The sequence below is a fragment of the Camelus ferus genome, chromosome 12 (assembly GCF_009834535.1).
Source record: "Camelus ferus isolate YT-003-E chromosome 12, BCGSAC_Cfer_1.0, whole genome shotgun sequence".
Classification (NCBI taxonomy): Eukaryota; Metazoa; Chordata; class Mammalia; order Artiodactyla; family Camelidae; genus Camelus; species Camelus ferus.
The window spans coordinates 51,974,779-51,997,999 of NC_045707.1; the positions used below are offsets into that span (position 1 = coordinate 51,974,779).

Below are 23,221 nucleotides of genomic sequence, written 5' to 3' on the forward strand. Positions count from 1 at the left end.
GCCTGGCCAGACACTTTTATACTTGCTGGCACTAAGTCACTGAACGAGGACAAGTTCCAAACTCTGTGGGCTGATACTCTGTTGGGATTTTTTCCTACCATTAAACATTTATTTTCATGTATTACATATTTACTCATTTTTAATGACTAAGTTAACTAATGATATTTTTCTTGAATGTCTTATTCCTTCATATTTAACTTCCTGCAAGATTTGCCAAAGAGAATACATGGTTTAAAAAAAGATTTCCCATATGGGCTGAGAAATGCCTTTTGTTTCTTATCTCTTACAAAAGTCTAATGTAATTGAGGCTATTCCAGCATTGAATACTTTCCATATTTTTATTCATTGAACCAAATGTGAACATGATAGAGCACTACTTCATGTTCCATGCATTAAAAATGGTGAATAATTTATAATTATTTAAAAGTGGTCACCAAAATAATTCCACTGTGACCTAATATTAAAGATTTCAACTATATTTTCTTAGCTGTATCCTTCACTTTGAAACCAGAAACCAACCTTGTTAAATTTGAGATATTATATCCCTTTTCTGTCCCCTTGTAAACCCACTCTGTAGTGGAACATTTGGAAAATGATCGCACCATTTTATTAATATATTCTTTGAAATACAAAACTTGAAATAACTTTTTAAGATTCTTATATAGTTTTAAGAGTTGTTAATCATGGTCATTAAGACTAGTCACATAATGTATGGTTCCCCTTCTTCCAGTCAAAAAGTTCGATTGCAGTTTCCTGCCACCTAAAAGATAGTCTTGGTCACTAGGTTTGCTTTGGTCAGTAAAATCAGACATAAAGTCTTACAAGTCAATTGAAGGTAGAAGGGATTGATTGATGGTGGCAGATCCTGACATTTCTTTCCCTAGATGCAGAAATCCTGAATGTGTAGAGATAAAGCCTTTGTCACTCAGAATCCTTGAAAGTCCATTCTAATGGTGCCCTCTTGCCACTTTCCAGTGGATAGAGCTTGAGCAAGAAATAATCTTTAAATATTGAGTCAAAATTTGCATTATTTGTTACAGAACTATAACTTTGGCCATGATAATACAATAGGAAGAAGAAATGATAATTTTTATATTGAATTAGAGACAGATCATATATTAATTTAAAATTTTGCTAGATCAAGTTCTGATTAAAATTGTTTTCATATTTCCTAGTAATTATGTTTCTAAATTGTTAAAAAAAATGAAAAGGGAGGAATGAAAAGAATCTTTCCTCAGTTGGATCTATAGCACATGTCAAATTAGCCCCATATAGTCTAATCTTCACAACACAAAGATAACATTCCAGCAGTACTTTTTGTCTTTGTGTGTGTGTGCGTGTGTGCGTGTGTGTGTTTAAAGCAACACTTTTTAAAGAGCTTTACTTAATTTTTATATTTGTTAAACAATCACTATTATTAAGCACTGTTTTCCATAATGGAAAACCAGAAGCATTTTTGTTATTTATTAAATAACTTCTTAACTATAAATTTTAACAGTGCAAATTTAATTGATTTTCATTATAATTATATTTTATAGAAAATATTGAAGATACTCTAAATTAACTCTAAGTTAATCCTGCAAGATAATTCACAAAAAATGTATTATTTGCAGTAAAATACAAATAGGAGTTGCTGCTTACCATTTATTGTTCTAGTAGTGTGTGTTAATTGGCACAAGAAAAATTTTGGAAATCTTACAATAAAGAAATAACTTTTATGCTGTTTACCTTGGCTTTTCCTAAATATATTTGATCATAATACCCTTTTTTCATACACCACCTATTGGCAGCCTAAGTTACCAGTATTTTGCTTTGTATAATTTGGAAAAATTTAGTATTATAACTTTATAGAGAAAGAATAAATTTTGTAGTGTAGTGGGTTTTATGTATTTGGGTTCTTTGAAAGCTGAAACATTTTTGCAACTGTTGAGAATTTGGTTAAATGTAGAACCATATACCTTGTCACAGTTAAAAAAACAAACGGAAAGTCCATACCATGTCTGCACCACATATATAGCCATCAGGACTTGGGAATTATTTTATCTGTAGTATTTTATTTCCTCTTTTAAATGAGAGTTGCTGGTGGTAATAATACTTAGTATATTGGGGTAATAAGTAGTTGAGGTCTTCTGTGTAGCTCTTCTACCTCAAGACTTAACAGTAAGTCTGAAATGCAAAATATGAATTTCCTCATCTATTTGGAAAAAAGATAATAACCATGTAAATCTTAGTTTGCTATTTTCCAAAGTGGTTGCATCATTTTACTTTCACACCTGCTATGTGTGAGATTTCCAGATCCAACACATTCTTGCCAATACTTTATTTTCAGATTTCAGTTTCAGCCATTCTAGTGGGTGTGTAGTTGGATCCATTTGTGGTGTTAATTTGCATTTCCTCAATGTGCATTTATTCATATGCTTATTTGCCATTCACTTAATTATTTTGGCATTGCATCTGCTCAGATATTTTGTTTGTTTTTAAGAATGTTGTTTGGATTCACGTCATCATTATTGTGTTGTAAAATTTCATTATATTCCAGATTTGAGTCCTTTATCAGATGTGTATTTTGCTAGTATTTTCTCTCACTTGTAGTTTACTCCTTTTCTTCGATGATAACTTAGTTTTTAAATTCTAGAATGGGTCTTAGCTTCATTTAACCCTTAGCTTCATTTAACCTGTTAAGATAATATTTCATCTATTATGAATTTTTCTTCTAGCATTTGATGTCACTTCTGAAAATCCAATTATTGCTGCTCTTTTGATACAGCATTTTGTTTTTCTCAGAGACCTTAAGATTTTTGATTTGTTTTCGTTTTCCTATCATGTGTCTAGATGGAGATTTATTCTACTCAGGACCTATTATGTTTGACTTCAATAGGCAAGAATTTTATCAATTCAGGCATGTCTATCATCATTACCTACATTAAAATTACCTTGCCCCATTGTTTCTAATTCCTAGTTTTGTCAGGTCTTCTCATTCTAGTTTCCATGCTTTTTAACCATTCATTTCAGTTTTTAAATTTTTTATTCCTCTGTGCTTTTTATAGTTATTTAGTTCACTAATTATCATTTCAAGCTGTGCTAAACTATAGCTTTACCTGTTTATTCCTTTTAATATACCTTTTTAAATTTCTTTATAAGATACTTAAAAATTTGTTATCTTTGGTATTTTATGACTTCATTAATAAAACATTTTCTCTGGTCTTGATTATGTTTCTGTTATCAATCTTGGGAATTCAAATTCTCTGCTTTTGTGCTTTTGAAAGTAATTCATGGTGGAAATTTTATCATTGTGTTGTGCAATTTTGGATAAACAGTGCATCTCCAGTGGCACATTTTTATCTTGTGCAAATTTCATTCAGTTTCAGTTCTGGTGATACACCTTCCAAGCATCCAACATATGAACAGTTGAACGTGATACATACATACCATGGAGTAATGGAATAAAAGTGAACAGACTGTCTACACATGGAACAATTTGGATGACTCTCCCAAAAATTATGCTGAATGACAAAAGCCATGTCCAAAAGATGGCCAACTGTAGGATTTAATTTAAACATTTGGAAATGATAAAATTTTAGAAACAGAGAAGAGATTAGTGCTTGCTAGGTGTGAGGGGGTGAGATGGGGGAGGAATGGCAGGAGGGAGATGAATATAATGATACAAAGGGAACAGGAAAGATTGTTGCTGTGATGGTACCATTAAGTATTTTGACTGTGGTGGTGGATATAAAAACTTACACATGTGACAAAATTGTGTAAAACTAAATAAGCACACATGTGAGTATAAGCAAGTAAAACTGGAGAATGTTGAATAAGAGCTGTGAATTGTACCAGGGGTGGTATTTGGCTGTGATATTATACTGTAGTTTTGCAAATACTACTGATGTTACAAACAGGTTAAAGTGTATGCAGGACTTTTAGGTATTTCTTAAAACTGTGTGTAAAACTGTAATTATCTCAGTAAAAATTCCAGTTAAATGAAGAATATATAAAGAAAAAAATGTAATCCACAATCTAGGAAAAGGTACTTGTAAGCCATATGACAAACAAGGAATTAGTGGAGAGGATATATACAAACCTATAAATTGATAATAAAAAGAAAAAATACTAACAGGAAAGAAAATCCAGGGAGAAATATTTTACAGCAATATTTTTAAAGATGATTCAAGAGGAAGAAATCAGAATTCTTAATAAACATAGGAAAAGTTGTCCAACCTCACTAGTGATCAAGAACATGAATATTAAATAAACATAATGTAATTTCATATCCCACAATTGGAAAAAAACTAACATTTAATAAGAGTATTAGTATAGATACAAGGAAAATAAAAACATTCATTTCTAATGTATGACTGGAAACATTTTGTAGAGAAATTTGGCAACTCATATTAGTGTTGAAATGTATATGCTATAGAGCTGATAATATTACTTCTAAAAAAATTAATTTGATTCACATACTGCTAATTAAATTCCTGACCAACATTTTTATCATTACCAAAATGGCCAGGATGCCAGGTCTTATATTATTTCCCAAAGTTTTGCAATCACAGGTTTTCTAAAAGAAATTAAAATAGAAAATTTATTCATAATTTTTTAATGTGCATTAAGTTATATATCTTTTGATACATGTGAAGCAATTGAACTGTAGGGGAATTGTGCAGATTTCCTTGATGGCTTATGTGATTTAGAAACCTGACAATTTAAAAAAAACAAAAAAACAGAAACCTGCCAATTCTTTACTAGTTACCCAGAGAATCACTGTAAATGTATGTAGGTGAACTCAGCATTGTCTATTCAATAAGAAGACTCATTTCTGCTTTGGAGTGTTACACTGATAACTTAATAATGTGTTTGTGGATATGGGGTACTATATTTTATTTGTCATTTATATAAATTTCATTTCAGTTACAATGTTAGCACCATATAATGAGAACCACACAAAAATAATAAAATGAAGCCAGCAAAGTCATAAATTGAAAAACAGATATTTAGGAGCTAGAATATATTAATTGGTATATTTATATATTCTGGCACATCACTAAGGACATAGGATGATTGAAAGAATTAGTGCATGAATTAATAAGTGACTTTCTTCAGATAATAACTCTGTGGACCTAATAATATAGATAGAATTTTTAAAGTTTAAAAAGCCATTATTAAAATATCTCATGGGCAGGAGAATATTGATTCATCTTTGTTTTTAAATTAATTAATTTTTAATTTTTTTAAATTTAAAGTTTAAAAACAATTTTTAAAAATTTAACTTTATCTTTGTATCCCAAGTATCTAGCACAATATGCATTCAATAATCACAGATTGAATAAAATGAATCAAACACAGACTCACTAGTCACACAGTCACACCCACTAGGATATCTACAGATACCCTGCTTATTCAGATGCTGACAACAGCTGGCAAATATAAAGCTTCTAAAATACCTACCCCTACACTAATTTTTCAACAGTTCTAAATATGTGGTGGGGAGTCATCTTGCAAGAATAGAGACTATAGATTTACGTGTCAATCTTGATTATCAGTCATAATATTTTAGAGAATGGCTTATTGACCTGATGCCACATGGATTCCAAGATGACAAGTCCCTACGTGTAGCTGACAGTACCTAAGAGAGAAAAGAGATGAGGAAAGAAATCCAAGTTAGTAATGATGGAAAACAAGGGACCAGTTTGATGTTAACATGACAGTTTTCTTTTAATTCCAACAATAAACCTTAAAAGATATATTCCTTGAAACACATCACTTAGTGAGGATGTAAAACAGTAGCTGTCCAAAAACAAAAACAAACAAACAAAAAGCAATAGCAGTCCACTTCCTGCAGGCTTACCGCCTCATGTAGGAATGTCTTTCCCTGTTTCAGACTCAATGTGTAGTCTTTTGTTCTACTTAAGACTGTGTCACATGATACCTGGCCATCCCCACTGCTGTGTCTGTGCTTTGTGGGGAGGAGAGGGGGTCCTTCATCCTGCAGCACAAAGGGAGTACATGTAAGCCCTGTGTAGGCTACCAGGAGGGACCCGCTGGCTGTGGGATACCTACACCCACTACTGAAGTTGATTTTGTTCTGTCTCTTCTCTATGTGAGTAAAGGGTTCCATCCTGTGCTTGACTGTTCTTTGCTTTTCTTGACTACTCAGTTACCAAGATGCACTGGACAGAGGGTGTTTGGACTTGTACTCTCAGTGATAGGCAATGTATGTCATTTTCTCAACACATACCACTTTCCAGTTGATGATAGATTGCTGATGCTTATGCCTAACCATATGGTCTACATGATCATATACCTGGTACATGATAAGCTTCTCACATTTTATAGTTACCGCTGCATGGGTGTTTGGTCTCTACTATAGCCAGTAGCAAGCCAAGAGCTGCTTTTTAATATAGAACACACTTATCTCCTTCTCTTCTACTTACTTGTCCTTCACTTCTCTCCAGCTATAAAGATCTATTTTATGTTCCTCCCACATAACAGAGATGATCTGATCACAATCTTTGTAACTTACTGTCTTTTAACATGCTCCTTTCAATAGCTGCATGACTGAACTACTTCACATTCTTGGTTTTTCTGCTCCTACAGTACCTTCTCAGGATGCCTTTCTAGGCCACCTAGTTAAAATAGTAACACCTACCCCAACCCCATAATTCATATCCCTTTCTTTGCCTTATTTTTCTCAACAGCATTTGTCACTCTAACATGTTATATATTTTACCAGTTCATTTTTATAATTGTCTCTGTGTCCCTTAATCCCTCTGCTAGGGAGCTTACATTTTTGTGGTTGTTGCTGTTGGATTTTTCTTTGTTTTCTTTCCTTCTTTGTTTTGCCACTGGTGTATCCTCAGGAAATCCCTAATACTAGCTGTTCAGTAAATATTCACTGAGTAAGTAAATGATTCACTTTCCCTTTCCAGTCTTCTCATATTTACTGTCTGAATTTTCCCTCCTTCTGTGCCACAGAAAGGATAATAATGATCTGCATATAATTGTATAATGTAAGTTATCTAAATTAAAATTTGAATATGACACAGGTCAACAATTTCAGAAATGTCTGTTATGTTTGATACAGTCTTTTTAAAAGATTGCTTTGTTGACTCTTTACAATATGAGATAATCTAAAGCAAAAGAGATCATGCTGGTAATTTAAATATAATAATCTAGAAAAAAAGAAATTCTGTGAAATTGAACTCTTATGGGACATATGCACTTTCAATATAATTATTAAAGTATGCCCCAAATATAAATGAAGCATAATAAAATTCAATGAGTAAGTAAGTAAATATGGAAATGGGGGTACTAATTTCTCCAGGTTCTCATATTGAAAACTGCTTTGAGCAATAATAACAAAAATTCTTCAGATTTAAATAATGCTTTAAAACCTCAGTCTTAGGAAGAATGTTCTCTGAATACATTTCCTATGTGGATATTTTGCAGAGGTTTTAGTTAAAAATGCTTGCCACCTCCACCTGTTCTTTAAGCCACCATTCTGTTAGTTTTCTTTTAAACCATTATTTACAATGCAGCTATAGCTTTTATAATTTCAAGAAGAGCATCACAGATGAGAGAACAATACTAGAAGCTACTTAAGAGTGAAGCACATATCTTGTATTCTACTATGTGATCTTTCCTATGGCTTTGAATGTTTGCCCATTGTGGATACACGTTAATGATGTTACAGAGATTACTACATATATTTAAATTAAATTACCAGAATTATCTCTTTCGTTTTAGATTATTTTATTTTGTGGGAAATCAATAAAGTGATCTTTTTAAAAGTTTATATCAAACGATGTAACAGATATCTCCCCACATTTTGCTAATGTTATATTCAAATTTGAATTTAGATAAGTTACAGGATACAGTGATTATATGCAGATTATAACAAGCAAAAATCAGTAGAAAACACACAAAAGAGCAGGTCATGGTAATTGTGCTGATAAGAGCAAAAGACAGAAGGTGATAAGACACTAGATAAGTATCCCAAATATCTAGGCTACATTAATGAAAACCAAATCAAATCCTTTTATCTCTACTGATTTTCGTAATTCTCAGCTTCTCTTTGTTCTGTTACTTTGTCATTGGTTCTTTTAATTGGTGGGCAACTTCTGCTAGGCAAATTGAATTATTTAAGCAGAAGTCTCTCCTATAAAGTGACTCTAATTTAATAGCTTGTGCTACTCCTGAATGAAACTTGTTTTTCAAGCTGTAGCAACAGTTAAAACACTTGGTTCATATACATTTAAAGAAAAAAAACCCAAAAAACATTGCTATATTTAAGTTAATAAAATAGCTTAACTTTTACAAAATATTTCATTTAATTCTTCAAGACTTTGCATACATGATAGCCAATTGATAACATGATGACCAACTGAAGTAGAAATAATGTATACATTTTAAAATGCCAATGAACATCCAGTATTTTAAGTTCCCACCACTCAGCCTTTATTAGAATGGTGTACCTCATTCATTCTTTTAACTTTCTCTGAGGAAAAGCAAAACAAATTTTGCTTGCTTTTCTACACACATTGATTGGATTTAGGAGCCCTGTATGTATAGAACAGCTGTAAAGTGCTATGCAGAAAAAAAGTCAAAGATAAATAATATTAAATCACTGCATCCAAAGTTGTTCAGAGTATACTCGGAAATACTCTCTTATAAAATTGTTATAAAATTTAGACATGAAAAAAAAGTGCTTATAATTAAGCCTGGGGAATATCTAGGTTTATTCAGTCTCTGGGCAGGGGTGGACCATGGAATGGTTCCTTAGGCAATGACACCTAACTGTATATTAACCTAGAACATTAAGTAGGAAGTATGCTCATCAAAGAAGGTGGGAAGAACATTTCTGGTAGAGAAAACAACACAAACTGAAGATGGCATATGATCAGAATGATGAATAAGAGTAAAACAGATTAAACAATGTGTGAATTCTGGTTAAGAAAAGCAGTTTTGTGTTTCATCATAGCTTGTTAACAGGGCATGCAGTCTGCAGTGGTTTTTAGTGTCAGTCATTCTGACAGACAGAGGAAGCCACAAAATTGCTATTATATACAGAAAGGATATTGCTGTAGTCTGAATATTGTATCCCCTCAAAATGCATGTGTTGAAATTCTAATGCCCAAAGTGTTGGTATTAGGAAGTGGAGCCTTTGGAAGTTGCTTAGGTTATAAGAGTAGAGACTTCATGAATAGGATCAGTGTTCCTACAAAAGACACACCACCAGGATTCCTCACCTATTCGATCATGTGAAAATAGAAGGAAAAGTCTGAGATTCAGAACAGGATTCTCGCCTGACCATGATAGAACCCCGATCTCAGATTTCTAGTCTTGAGAACTTTGAGAAGTAAATTTCTGTTATTTGTAAGTCCTGGTTATTTTAGTATAGCAGCCCAGATGGACTAAGACAGATACGATGTGATTTACACCTCGGCAGCAATTGGAGAGAGAGTTATAGTTATGGGTAAGATTCATAAATAATTATACACAGTTAGATAATAAAGAGAATATAAATACATGACATGACGATAAAGATGAGGAAATCTATTCAAGAGTATTTAGGAGAAAAATGTGTGTGAATTTAGCAATCAATCAGTTGTAAGATTGAAGAAAGACTGCAACAGATTGAGCATCTTGATTCCCCAAGATGCTAGCTTGGGTGACTTGGTGTCTGTAACTGTAATAAAGACCATCAGAGGAGAAGAGGTTATACAAGGAGTAAGGACTTCAGTCTTGAACATTTTGTCAAGAAAATGCTTTATGTCATGTGAAGATATGTTATAGGCTTGTTTTCACTAATTGAAAGCAAGAGAACAGTTTAAATTTTCTAAAGAGTTAGAAGAGGGTTAGAGGACATATTTATATGCTGTGTAATTAAAGATAAAAAATATTCAAAGAGAAGCAGACAGACTGGGAAATGATAAAAGCCTGCAATGTCCACGGCTATAGTGGGTGAATGAAAAATACGTTAAAAGAGATAACATAGCAAATAAATCTAGGATATTTAGTAAGTTCAACTGACAAAAGTATCTGTTGTATTTGGTAGTTTTTGATTTTAACGTGTAGATATAATTATATGGTGAGTATAGAAGCCAGATTTATTAAAATGAGGATTGAATGGAGTGTAAGGAAGTAAAAACAGTACAACAGTTTATGAGAAAACTAGAAGGGAAAGACTGTGTAATAGTGGTAATACGGTTATAGGGCAGCTTTTTATTTTTGTTTTATTTTATTTTTTATTATGGAGGCACTTAAAACACTATTGCCTGTGGGGGGAAGCCAATAGAGGGACAAAATATATAGAAGAGGGGAGATGAAGATACAGCGGAGATGAGATGAATGATAGAGAAAGGGAAGCAGCAATTTCAATAGTTGTGATTTTTCTCAAGCCACATTTTAGTTCCTTTGTACAAAAAGAGGGAAATCAGATGATCCTGATTCAGGATTGGGGTTTTTCACTCACTTTGTTAGTCAAAAAGATAGCCTTTTTGCTTTCCAGAAGCAAAAGACCTCATCATTTCCTTTCCACATTCTTCATGGTTAGGCCATGAGTCTCCTTCTGCAAACACTATGACGACACGTTTCCTATCTATTTCTCACTCTACCATGAGTACCAGGTCTGGCACTTAGTAGGTGCTCAGGAAGCATTAATGAAGAAAGGGAAAAGAACGGAGGAGAGAAGATAATGAAGGCCGAGGGTGCCCGGGCTACTAGCATGTGCAGCAGTAATTTAGTGTGGCTGATGGCACACCAAGTGTGAGATTGCAGAGATGGAAAAAATGCAAATTACAAAAGATCTTAAAGGTCAGGTTAAGTACCGGGCACTTTTTCTATTTAAAAATGATTGTACTCATGACCAAATATTTCAACTTGCAAGCTGCACATTTACATCCCCTACCTCCCCGCTACTATGCTCAGGGTCAGTCAGCAAAGACTATTTGAGCCAGCATGTAAATTTTTTTTAGAAGTTCACAGGAAGATCTATTTTTCAATGCTCTTAAAAATCACAAGGCCTGGCATGATTCTCTTTATAATTTCCCACTTGTCAAGTTAAGATTCTGCTCTCAAACTTGATTTTGAGGAGTAGTAGAGGCTTCCTGTAAAGCTCTCCAGCATGCAGTAGGATTTCAAACCTAAGCCTCCCACACCTGTGCCGTTCTTTACAGCCAAATGTTTAGAACAAGCAAGCTCCAAATTTTTCAAGCCAAATCAAAGAATTCCTTGCAAGGGCTTGTGAGACAGTAGAGGGATAGAAGCTGGTTTATATCAAGCAGTAACTTAAAGTAATCAGGGGTGACTCAGCTATATTCAGTCTCTCTCCTCCTTCCTTTCTAACTCCCTCCACCCCTATTTCTCTATCTCACATCCTAAATTCTTAAATCAGTTGACTCATTGCTCTATCAGGCTTGGGTTCACAAATTAAAAAAAAAAAATTAAATTGAATTAAAAAAATCTGACGTCAGTTGTTGGGGGCTAGTGCAGTGCTAAAGGGCAGGTGAAAGTAGTTCTGTTGCAGTATACCAGATACTGTGGTATCACCAGGGCTATTTTTGTGAAGAAGGCACTGGAATGTCATTGTGTCGTGTACTTTGTCCAGAATTTCACAAATTTGAGTCTAGTAAAAGTTTAACTGTTCAATGTCACGCAATTACTTCTTCATCTTTTCTTAGCTATGGCACAGGACAAATTCATTATTGTCCTAATGATTAAGTGAGAACTGGAATAAACAAATTATAATGAGAAAATAATGCAGAGTTTCTATAATTCTATTATAATTCTCTAATGATAAAGGAAAACACAGACTTTAAAAAATTAAGCAGTTTTTATATTGTCAAAAAAGTAATATATTAAATGATGTTATTTTGTTTGCACAAAATTCTATTTTAACTCTAAATATCTAAATAAATAGTAATTTATTACTGTTGCAAATTGTTCTCTGTATCATTTTTATTATGCCAACATAATGGCATAATTTCTATATTTATTTACTTGTATAAATGTATATACATTCTTTAATATATGTTTGAATTTAGGGTTGTGTTGTGTTGGGTTTATATCTTCATATAAACTCAAGCATTCATGCATCTCTTACTTCCCAAATTCTTGTCCTATTGATTTAATTTTTTTCACATTTTACTTTTAGTGATGTATGGAAGTTTTCCAACTTTTTGCAACAAATGACCATATCCATGTTTTAATTTTCAATTCAGCTTATCTATAAAAAATAGACACTAACTAACCTGAAAATCATGGCACGTGAATGGGGATTTAATTATTTACATTGTTCACAATTTAATGAGTAGATTAATGGAATTAATAAAATTATGAGAGTTTTTATATGCCATATCAAAGCAAATTTATTACACATTTATGGAAAACATTGACAGGTACATACATTTATACTCAGAAATATTGTTAACTGAAGTTAAATGAGTGTATATAATTTTAAATCATTGTTTTATTCATAGTTTTAAAATCATCCACAGTTTCTTCTGGCACTATGCCTAATTTCACTAAACATACCCACATTCATTTTAGTATCTTTTACTTTTTCTTAGAAAACAAATGTAAAACTAAAACTAAATAGAATATATTTATGAAAGCCCAACAATATTCAAAGTACTAATAGCAACAAAATAGTGTTTTACTTTTGAAAAAGACTGCAGAACTCAGACCAAGTTAGCATTCACTTATAATTTACACTGAGTTGGTATAGATTTAGTTTGCCTTAATTGCTCAATAAATCACTTCCTTTCTGAGTAATGATACACTTCTCTGAACAGCAGTAGCATCTGTAGATAGCACCAAGCAAAATTAAACTAAAAAATGGACCTCTGCATAATTATCTTTAAAACAAGTGTTAATCAAATCCAAATTCACTGGGCAATTAAATATGTCAGATTTCAAAATTTGAAGACAAATATGGGACATTATTATTTTCTATCAGATAAATGATAGGATGCTGTTAAATCTGATTACAGAAATGGAATATCTTTAGAATGTCATTACTAATTGGATTTCCCAGGAAGTTAAATTTTAGCCAGAAAAAAAGTATTCCAAACACTTTTCTAAAATGCCCTAACTGTACTTTGAGCCCACGTATTTTCTGAAAAAGTATATTTTTAATTAAGGCTTTAGTATTCTGTCAATGACTTGAATTCTAGAGGTAGCTACATTAGGAGTAACATGTATATGTGGATATACCAGGAGTATATATTTACTCTACCTAGTAAATTCTAATGTGTGTTGATTTGTCCTTCTGTGTATGTGTCTCATTCTTCTCTCAAATTTTCGCTCAAAGATACATTTTATTATGTATTTAATGTTTTGAGCAATTAATGGTTATTGAAGATTTTAATGAATGTTCATGAATTTAGTCCATCAATTTAAAGTTATGTTTTACATAGTAGGTATGAATAGCACTGAGCTGTATGATAAACAGGGCTTTATTTTCTTTAGATTGCCCTCATTTTAACTGTGCTCTTGATCCCACTAAAGTGGAAGAAAATACTACCTTTGTTTTTAGGGGACCTTCACTAGGTCTGGAAACTTCATGTTATCTCTCTGTCAACTATGGACATAAGAATCTTTGTCAACACTTGTAACTGCACATTGCTATGACTCAGTTTCTTTACAAGAACCATGCACCAATTTCCATTTGGGTGTTTTGGCCCCTTTTCACTGTGCTGCTAGGCACCTTCAAAGCCTGAGTGTCCCTTCCTTCTGGGCTCACAGTCCATGCTCTTTTCCCCTGTCAAGCGATTGGGCTTCTTTATATCTATTAGGTAAATTTTCACCTTCTTGATGTTTCTTTCAAAGGTGTTTCTCTCTCTTTATAGTTTCCTCAGAGGCATTTTGTAAAACTTCCTTAGTGTGTTTAGACTTCTGGAAATAATAGTTGAGAAAAGGATGTTTCATCATAACTTTGCTTTCTTTCCAGTGGCAAACCTAGCCATAGGCAAGGAAGCATGGAGATATCTAACTGCTTGAACGGAGAAGAAAAAGTGAAAAGTCCAGGGAGAATAAAAAAGAATCTCTAAGATTATTATAAATAGGACAAAATACGAGCACACCACCATTTAAAGCTGTGCAGGAAGTATTTTACTATCTGTAAAAAGTAGTATTTTAAGCCTTGCACTCTGCCTTCAATCCTCTTATTCACCTGATGTGTAAAAGAGAAAAAAATAATAAAAACAAATAAAAAAAACCTTACCATTTAAAATATCATTATTTAAGTTTAAAAAGTTCTCATTTTTGTAGTGCTCAAATGCTCAACTTTCTTGACCCTCTGTTCCTTTCAAGATTGTGTTGGATCTCAAGATGTATATGACGATCTGGATATGTGTTGTGGAGTGATTCCTCTGCTCTCGGTCCTGGCCTCATGGACCTTGGAAGAAAAATTGTCCTCTCTGGCTTTTCAGAGTGATTTTTCCACACTTCTTGCTGGTGTCTATGGTCCTAGTCATTTTCCTTATGTATAAAACCCCAAAATGCAGGGGTCTTTTGGTCCTAACCCCAACTCTAGACTTACTCTTTATCCCTCTCAATACCTAACTAGAGCACACAGGAACTTCTGGATCCTTTATAGGCTGTGTTTAGACTAGAGAGAGTTAGAAGACCTTCCTCAGACTCACATCCTTGGCAATTTTCTAATACCCTAGTAATGTTGTTACCTACATGATGTGGTAATTTGTTATGCAATATCTTTTCTTTTCTAGAGCTGTGCTTCTCAACACTGACCAAACATTAAATAAAAAAAAGAAAAACACTTAGAAACTGTTTAAAAAATATCGATGTCCAGAATTAGTTACTAAGAATGAGTCTGTAGTAGGGGCTTTGTATTGACAAAATCTTGAGCTTGCTATTACTTCTGTCCCTGTGGCATTGGTTTCTCTATACCACATTCAACTTCTTTCTTCTTGTGAATCAGTGTTAATGGTGTCGGTAGTTATTGTCAGTATTCATACGATCCCTTCAAAATTATGGGATAAAATCAATGATTTATTCTACAAGGATTGGCTCTTGATATGTGAATGGAAACCAGTGGAACAAAAAACTACATATCTTTTCTAACAAGGTCCATATTTCAAGATTACTACCTTAGTATACACTTAAAAAAGAAGCAAAACCAAACTAAGACTATTCATTGAAACTTAAATCTAGCCAATGACTTTTTTGTTCCTGGCAGCACTGGCCTTCCCTCTTGTCCCTAGGTTGAGAGACTTAAAATAGGCCATAGACTATCAGGGAACATAATTAATGGGAGAAATGAAAATTCATCAAGGTAATATTCTCAAATCTCTGGTTACCTTAGCTATCTACAGATATTCAGTAACAGTCATAACATAACATGCATTCATATATTCCAGTAATTAGGACTTCTAGAGCTGCCATCAGATTGATCTAGTTTAAATTTTAGTTCAACGATACACTGGTTAATTACTTTGGAGTAGCTACTTAGTTTCTTTGTGCCTCAGTTTCTTATCTTCTGGGAAATAGTGCCTCATATTTCCTGTTATGACTAATTTTATCACACAAGGTTAGCAAGGGAAATATCCTTATCATCCTCTGCTTAGAGAATGAATGTACAGTACAGTTGACCCTTGAACAACACAGGCTTGAACTGTGCAGGCCCACTTATAAGTGGAGTTTTTTCAGTGGTAAATACTGAAGTGCTGCATGATCCAGGTTGGTTGAATCCAATGGATGAGGACCTGAGGATATGGAGGAACAATATATATGGAAAACCACGAATTATATGTGGAGTTTCAACTATACAGAGGATCAGCACCCTTTACTCCACATTGTTCAACAGTCAACTGTATAATGGTTACATTGTAAGCTTAAGAGCCTAACAACTTCTTTTGTTAAACTGAAGTATAGTTGATTTACAGTATTGTGTTAGTTTCAGTATAAAGCAAAGTGATTCAGATATATATATATATGTACTTTTAGATTATTTTCCATAGTAGTTTATTACAAAACATTAAATATTGTTCCCTGTGTTACACAGTAAATCCTTGTTGCTTCTCTATTTTATATATTTGTTAATCCCATCCTCGTAATTTATCCCTCCCCCTCTTCCTTTCCCATTTGGTAACCATAAGTTTGTTTTCTATGACTGTGAGTCTGTTTCTGTTTTATAAACGGATTCATTCATATTATCTTTTTAGATTCCACATATAAGTAATACTGTATAATATTTGTCTTTCTCTGTCAGACATATTTCACTTAGTATTGATAGTCTCTAGGTCCATCCATGCAAATAGCAATATTTCATTCTTTTTGTGGCTGAGTAATATTCCGTGGTACATACATACACTATGTTTTTTATCCATTCTTCTGTTGATGGACAGTTAGGGTCCTTCCATGTCTTGGCTATTGTAAATGGTGCTGCTATTAACATTGGGGTGCATGTATCTTTTCAAATTAGAGTTTTCATCTTTTCCAGATATATGCCAGGAGTAGGATTGCTGGATCATATGGTAGCTCTAAAAATAAACTCAAAATGGTTTAAAGACCTAAATATAAGACATGACACTATAAAACTCCAAAGAGAACATAGACAAAACATTCTTTGACATAAATTTTACCAATATTTTCTTAGATCAGTCTCCTAAGGCAAAGTAAATAAAAGCAAAAATAAACAAATGTGACCTAATCAAACTTCAAAAACTTTTGCACAGCAAAGGAAACCATCAACAAAATGAAGGGATAGCCTGTGGAGTAGGAGAAAATATATGCAAAGAATGTGACCAACAAGGGCTTAATTTCCAAAATATACAAACAGCTCCATACAACACAGTATCAACAAATAACCCAACCAAAAAAATAAGCAGAAGACATTTCTCCAAAGAAGACATCCAGATTGCCAACAGGTACATGAAAAGATGCTCACCATCACTAATTATTAGAGAAATGCAAAGCAAAAAACCACAATGGGGTAGCCCCTCACATTGGCCAGAACGGCTGTTATCATAGAGCCTACAAATAATAAATGCTAGAGAAGATGTGGAGAAAAGGGAACCCTCCTACATTGTTTGTAGCAATGTAAATTGGTATAGTCACTATGGAAAATAGTATGGAGAGTCCTTAAAAAACTAAAAATAGAGCTACCATTAGGATCAAGCCCCTTCTGATCAAACCCCAGGTCTTCCACTTGACATCTGTCTTAATATTTTCAAGTAAATTAACCTCTCTGTGCCTCACTTTTCTCTTCAATATAATGTAGAATAGTAATAGTGCATTATGTATTACAGTTATTGTGAAGATCTATAAACTATTCCAAGTTCTGAGAATTCTGAAAGTAAGTACTATAAGTTTACTACTATTATTGTTGATTATGATCTTTATTATTACTCTACACACAATATTTTTGGTTACAACTAGCGTGCAAGTCAGTCAACATGTCATCTTGATTGTATCAGGAATGAATACCATTCGATTTAGACAATCAGAATCAAACCAAGACATGAAGATGTTGAAGGATAAGGAATGTCTCTTTCCTTTGACTTCAAGTTAGTAGAGTGTCTAGGCGGGCTTATGTAGCCAGCCTGTTGTCATGAAGTGTTAGGTAACGACAACTCCTAAAAGGGGAGTTTCAAAGTGAGAAACCGAAACTATGAATTTTTTATAGCTTTTAAGCCCATTAGTCTACACTTTAAGGCAAACTTCTCCCAAAGAATTCTAATTATGTGAGTCAATAAATATTCTATTTGCTTAAGCAGACATGGGTTGGTTTCTGTTCTTGTGTGATCAAAGAGTCCTAAGAATTAAAGAACCTGTTCTATAGCAGTCTTGTGAAGCTTATATGAGATAGTCCAGTGTAGTGTTCAGGATAGACTCTGCCACATAGTTCTAAATATTTCTCGGATATTAATAGTAGCAAAGGTTCTTATAGTTTAATGTTAGCATAAGTTTTGATGAATATCTAACATATAAATCAGGTGACATTTTATTTTATGAAAGTAAATTTCTTGCCTTACATTGCTTTTTTCCTGAGTCTGTCCTGCTTTTAGTTTACTCTTAAATTTTTTTTTATTCTTTTACATGAAATTACTTGAACATGAGTACATTTTTTGTCAGCTACACATTTTCAAGTAATTGAAAATATCTTCTTCAGACTCTCCAAGAATAATCTAATACTGACTTTTTCAATATAAATCGTTGCTTTTGTGGACTGGCTACAAAGGCATGAGAAAAGTATTCCTTTCAAGAACCCTTTCTAAGTTACAATTACTTTGTACATTGATTTATGATTTCCTTCAAAAAGGTAGACGTTTTCTACATAATGATGTCTTCAAATGACATCAGTACTACAATAACTCTTTCGCTGGACAGATCTTTTGATTTTTTTTTCATTCTTTGAAAACTATGTATGTGAAACAAAATGTTGTTTTATTCAGACACTTACCATCTATGTAAAAACGTCATATAATGTAATTCTGTTGATTTCTGTAAGATGGTACTTTGCTTTTAAGCAACAAGAAATCACTTCTAGCCTAGTTAAGGGAAATAAAAAAATTATTGAAAGGATTCATGATAATTTATAGACCAAAGGAAAAGCAAAACCAGCTCTTGCAAAGGACAGGACACAGGGACGTTTGTAGGAATAAGAGGAAAATCTGTCCATGACAGTGCAACTGGTGTGTTCCAGCTCCTCCCATTTTCTGTCCTTGTGTCAATGATTGACATTCAGATTCCTGTGATAGAGGGTCACAATGACCCTTAATAAAAAGGGATAGAGTCCCCTTTTCTAATCACAGCCTGAATTTCTGGTGCTATTTTCTCATTGACTAATTCAACAAAGTATTCATTTATAAATTCTTTCACTTATTTCTTAACTATTTTCTTTTATTAAGCTTACACTCCAACATAGCAGAACTTCTTTCTCTCCCCTACTACAAACCAGGTTTTCCTATATCTTCTACTGTATTTTGTTGTTTCCTCTATCTGGAATAGCTTTCAAACCAACATGTTCAAACTGTGCCCATGTAATTTAAGGTCTTTCTTGAAATTATAATGTATTCATTTTCTAAGTCAACGTTTAAGCATCAATGCAAACTAACATTTAGGAATACAAGAATGACTAACCCCCAGTCTCTTTCCCCAGTTTAAGAGAGACAAGAAGTTAAGGAGAGAATTGCAGTATGTCATCTTAAGCGCCCTGATAGAGATGGGTTTTATCAATACACAAATATTGAAGAGTGATATCTGTGGGATATTAGGGGATAAAGGAGATTTCCAGGAAGTAACAATGCCTAAATTAATTTTTGATAAACTCCTAGAAATGTGTCTGACTGTTGGAAGTAAAGGTATTGAAGACTAAGATAGGAATATGTGACAAGATGTGGAGAGAGAGAGGGAGAGGGAGAGAGATACCTTTTGACAAGCACATAGTTTGGTAATCTTGAGTTTAGAAGTCAAAAATTTAATTCTAAGGTGAGTTTTTTGGTTATGTAGAAAAGGAAAAAGACTTTAATTCAGTTAAATGCAAAAAGTATTTGTTTAGAACTTCTCTGTGCAAGTATTATAGATAGTATTTTAAAATCATCAGTGAAGTTTTCTTGTTAAAATATTTACTAACTAGGAAGATACAATAAAGTACAAGCTCAGTACTATGTGAACAGGGCTAAGGGAAGTAGTTCAAAGGACTACTGCTTAGAAATTCAGAGATGGAGAGAGCAGTGGAGCTCAAATAAGAAGAGATGTCTTCAAGGGGAATAGACGAACACATGTTTCCAGACATATTTTTTTTTTTTTAGGGATAATAAGTAGTATTTCAGAAAAAAAAAAGTTTATGCAGAGGATTCGAGGTAAGAGAAAACCTAGTGCATTTTATGAAAAAGGAAACCTCTGACCAATTGAAACAATTATTCTAATCACACTAACATATTTAGTTCCCTGGCGCCTTCACCTTGTTCTTTTTCCTGAAACAACAACAACAAAAAAAAAAAAAAAAAAAAAGAAAGAAAGAAAGAAAGAAAGAAAGAAAGAAAGAAAAGAAGAGAAAAAAAAAGCTTTATATCAAAGCCCAATTCTTAAGTATTTATTTTGTTAGAAGCCATTCATGACCATGCTGTGCGTCCCGTATAAAATCAATCTCATCTTCATCTGTGTTTTCACGGCACTTTATACATTACTTTTCATATTATTTACCACATTGAATTTAGTCATCTATTTGCCTGCTAGCCTTCATGTCTGCTTTTCTGAAATTTTAGAATGCAAGGATACTGTTCTATTCATCTTTGCTGCCCATAACATGTAACATTTGACTGCATACAGCAGGTGTGAGCATTGAGTGCTTACAGATCTTAAAGGACCATAAGGGGGAATTATGATGCTAAAGACAGAGCAAGCAGAAAAGCAAAGTTGTATCAAATGTTGGAAATCTTTGGCTAAATGATCTGAAAAGGCTGAAAAAAATAGAAATTTAAGTTGCATACTGGTTTTTAAGTGTTAATACTCCTTGGTAATTTTATAATGTACTTTCAGTCACCAGAGAAAAGGAGGGGAATTTGGAGTACTTCAAATATTTCAAGCTTTTTCAGTGCTATATTATCCCATGATAATATGAAATTAGATCATAATTTTTTTGTATTAGTTGAAAATTTTAGTATCAAAATACTGAAATAATAACACCTTTAGTTAATATTGTAATAATAAAGTTATGTTTTATGTCACCTCTGTTGCTTTTAATTGAATAGAAAATATTTTCACTAAAAACATAAAAAATAAATTATCGTGATGGATTTTACATTTGATACTTCATACCAAAAAAACTATATTTGTGTGACTTCTCTAACCTGTGTAAAATTTTCATAACATTTATACTTTCTTCTTGGAATTTGATCTTTCCTCAGAATTGGAAATTAATTCTTAAAGGTATTTGTCTAATTTTCATGTGTGAACTTATTACTGAGCAGACGGTGTAGATACTTTAAGTGTTATCTTAAGCAACTTGGGCTGCTATAACAAATGTACCATAGACTGAGCGGCTTAAACAACAGGCACTTATTTCTCATATTCTAGAGTCTAGGAAGTCCAGGATCAAGGCACTAGTAGATCCAGTGTCTGGTAGGGCCCTCTCCCTGTTTTGCAGGAGACCATGTTATTGTATGCTTACTCGGCTGAGGGAGAGAGAGGAAACAAGCGTTTTTCTGTTTCTTTTTATATGGACACCAATCCCATCATGAGGGCTCTGAACTTAAAGACCTAATTACTTCCCATAGGCTCCATCTCCAAACACTAACAAATCAAGCATTAGGGTTACAAGGTGTGAATTTTGGGGAGACACAAACATTCAGTTCATGGCAAATTAGTATTTTCCATAGATTTTACTTTTTAAAATATTAACAACGTTTCTCATTCAGTTTATTACTTATTTAGTAATAGAGAAAATGCATAAAAATAAAGAATAGCTATTTGAGTTTCAGAACAAGGAAATATTGCTGTTTATTATCTAGGAATCAATATACTGCATTTATTCTCCAGCAAATAGAGACAGACATTTTTGATAGCTTAGTTTTCTCATATTTAAATGACAAACAGTGCATGAAATGGCTGTATAATTTAGCCACTATATTTATAAAGTTATTCCTGGCAGTAATGCTGCCTTACATGTAAAGAAGGGAATAAAGAATTATTTTAGCAGTTAACAAACAACTGTTGTTCTAAATCTATACCTTGCATTGAATAGAAAGCCCAGCTCTGGGTAACTGTTTTCCCATAACTATCCTAGTCTCCCTACCATCATTTCCCTTTCTTTACAATGCTACATGAATTATTTTTTTCAAACACAAATTTTGTACTTCCTCTTCTCTAACCCCCACACTCTAAGTGTGTGGGCACAGACACTGGTCTCCAAAGTCTTTCCTTTTTTCTAAGGTTAAATTAACAAGGCCCTGTATGATAGACTCAGTCTCTACTTTCCGCCCAGTCCTTCTTCTCTCTATTGAAGCAGAGAGGGTCACTCTCTGCTCCAGCTAGGCTAGCCTCCGTTCTCTTTTACTCATTGTTACACTCATTCACTCATTTACTAAAAGTGTTTGCCCATGCTTCTGCCTCTGTTGTCATAAATGTTGTCAAGGCTGTATTTTCACTACCATTTAGAAGTATGTGATCATGTTTTCCCTTCCTTGTTAGACTGTGAACTTCATGAAATTGTATATGGCACAATTTTATATTCTCTGTGCTGAGCCCAATTGTCAATACTACAGACAACACTTAAAATATATTTTCAAGAATAGTGAAGCAAGGAACGAATCCTTTGGATTCCATGTGCTCTGCACTCTGGTTATGAGAAGATTTTCTAATCTAATCCCAGAAATTCTTGCCACCTCCTATCCAAACTTCTCTAGAGCTTGTGGTCTTTAACTAGTTGAAAGAGCTGCGACAGCATAAGACCCTTACTGTGTCCTACTAGGAGGACTATAGCATCATTTAATTGCAGTGAATATCCCGATTGGGCAGTGAGGCACTGTCAGGAATCTTGCAGGTCAATATGGGAAAAGGGATAGGAGTGGGGACAAAAATCAAGACCTTCAGTGTACTTGTTGTTTGTCACCCTATCACCACGTTGTCCTCAAATTTGATAAGATACAGAATCACCTCAAGGAATGTTTCATAGCATTGAAAGCTCCTCTCCTGCCTTAGAAGGAAGTTTGATAAAGACTTCCACCCTTAGAATATCCAAAAAAACTTGATTCCTCAAAGTATCTGACAGTCAGTACTACTGATTTATTTCTAGCCAGTTTGAAGATGACGTTGATTGCCTTTACATTAACATAGTATTTGAAATTCATAAGTGTATCAATTTTTGTTCACAAAATGTTTAAGGTGAATACAATTTGATCCTACTTTCATTTAAAAAAAATGACTGAAGCATTTCAGTTTGTTCTCCATAATACAAAACTTTTCAGGACTAAAGGAGAAAGAGAAGTTAGGTATTAGAATATTTTGCATTTAATTTAAATTTTAAAAAGTTAAAAAAATTGATATAATGGAATTGAGAAAAGAGATAATAGATCTGGATCTTGTCTACTGGGAGAGATGGCAATAATCATAGAATCACATGAGTAATGATAAAATTGCAATTGTGATAATTTTCTTGAAGGGAAGGTATGTAAGAAACTCTAGGAGTACATAATGAGATATTAAATGTTAATATTTTTTACTTCCTCTAGGTTTGGGGGAATAATTGAGATTTTACATG

The 23,221-nt window shown here is 33.3% G+C and overlaps 2 long non-coding RNA genes across 2 annotated transcripts in view; one reads left to right on the plus strand and one right to left on the minus strand.

The window, feature by feature from the left end:
* Positions 1–23,221, plus strand: part of LOC116667745 — a 313,588-nt gene that overhangs the window by 17,432 nt on the left and 272,935 nt on the right. The gene's annotated exons all lie outside the window — the stretch shown is intronic.
* Positions 1,642–17,024, minus strand: LOC116667746. The gene is made up of 3 exons (XR_004324768.1): positions 16,797–17,024; positions 13,092–13,095; positions 1,642–1,652 (listed from the first exon to the last, which is right to left on the minus strand). It is a non-coding gene; the product is annotated as an uncharacterized LOC116667746 (long non-coding RNA).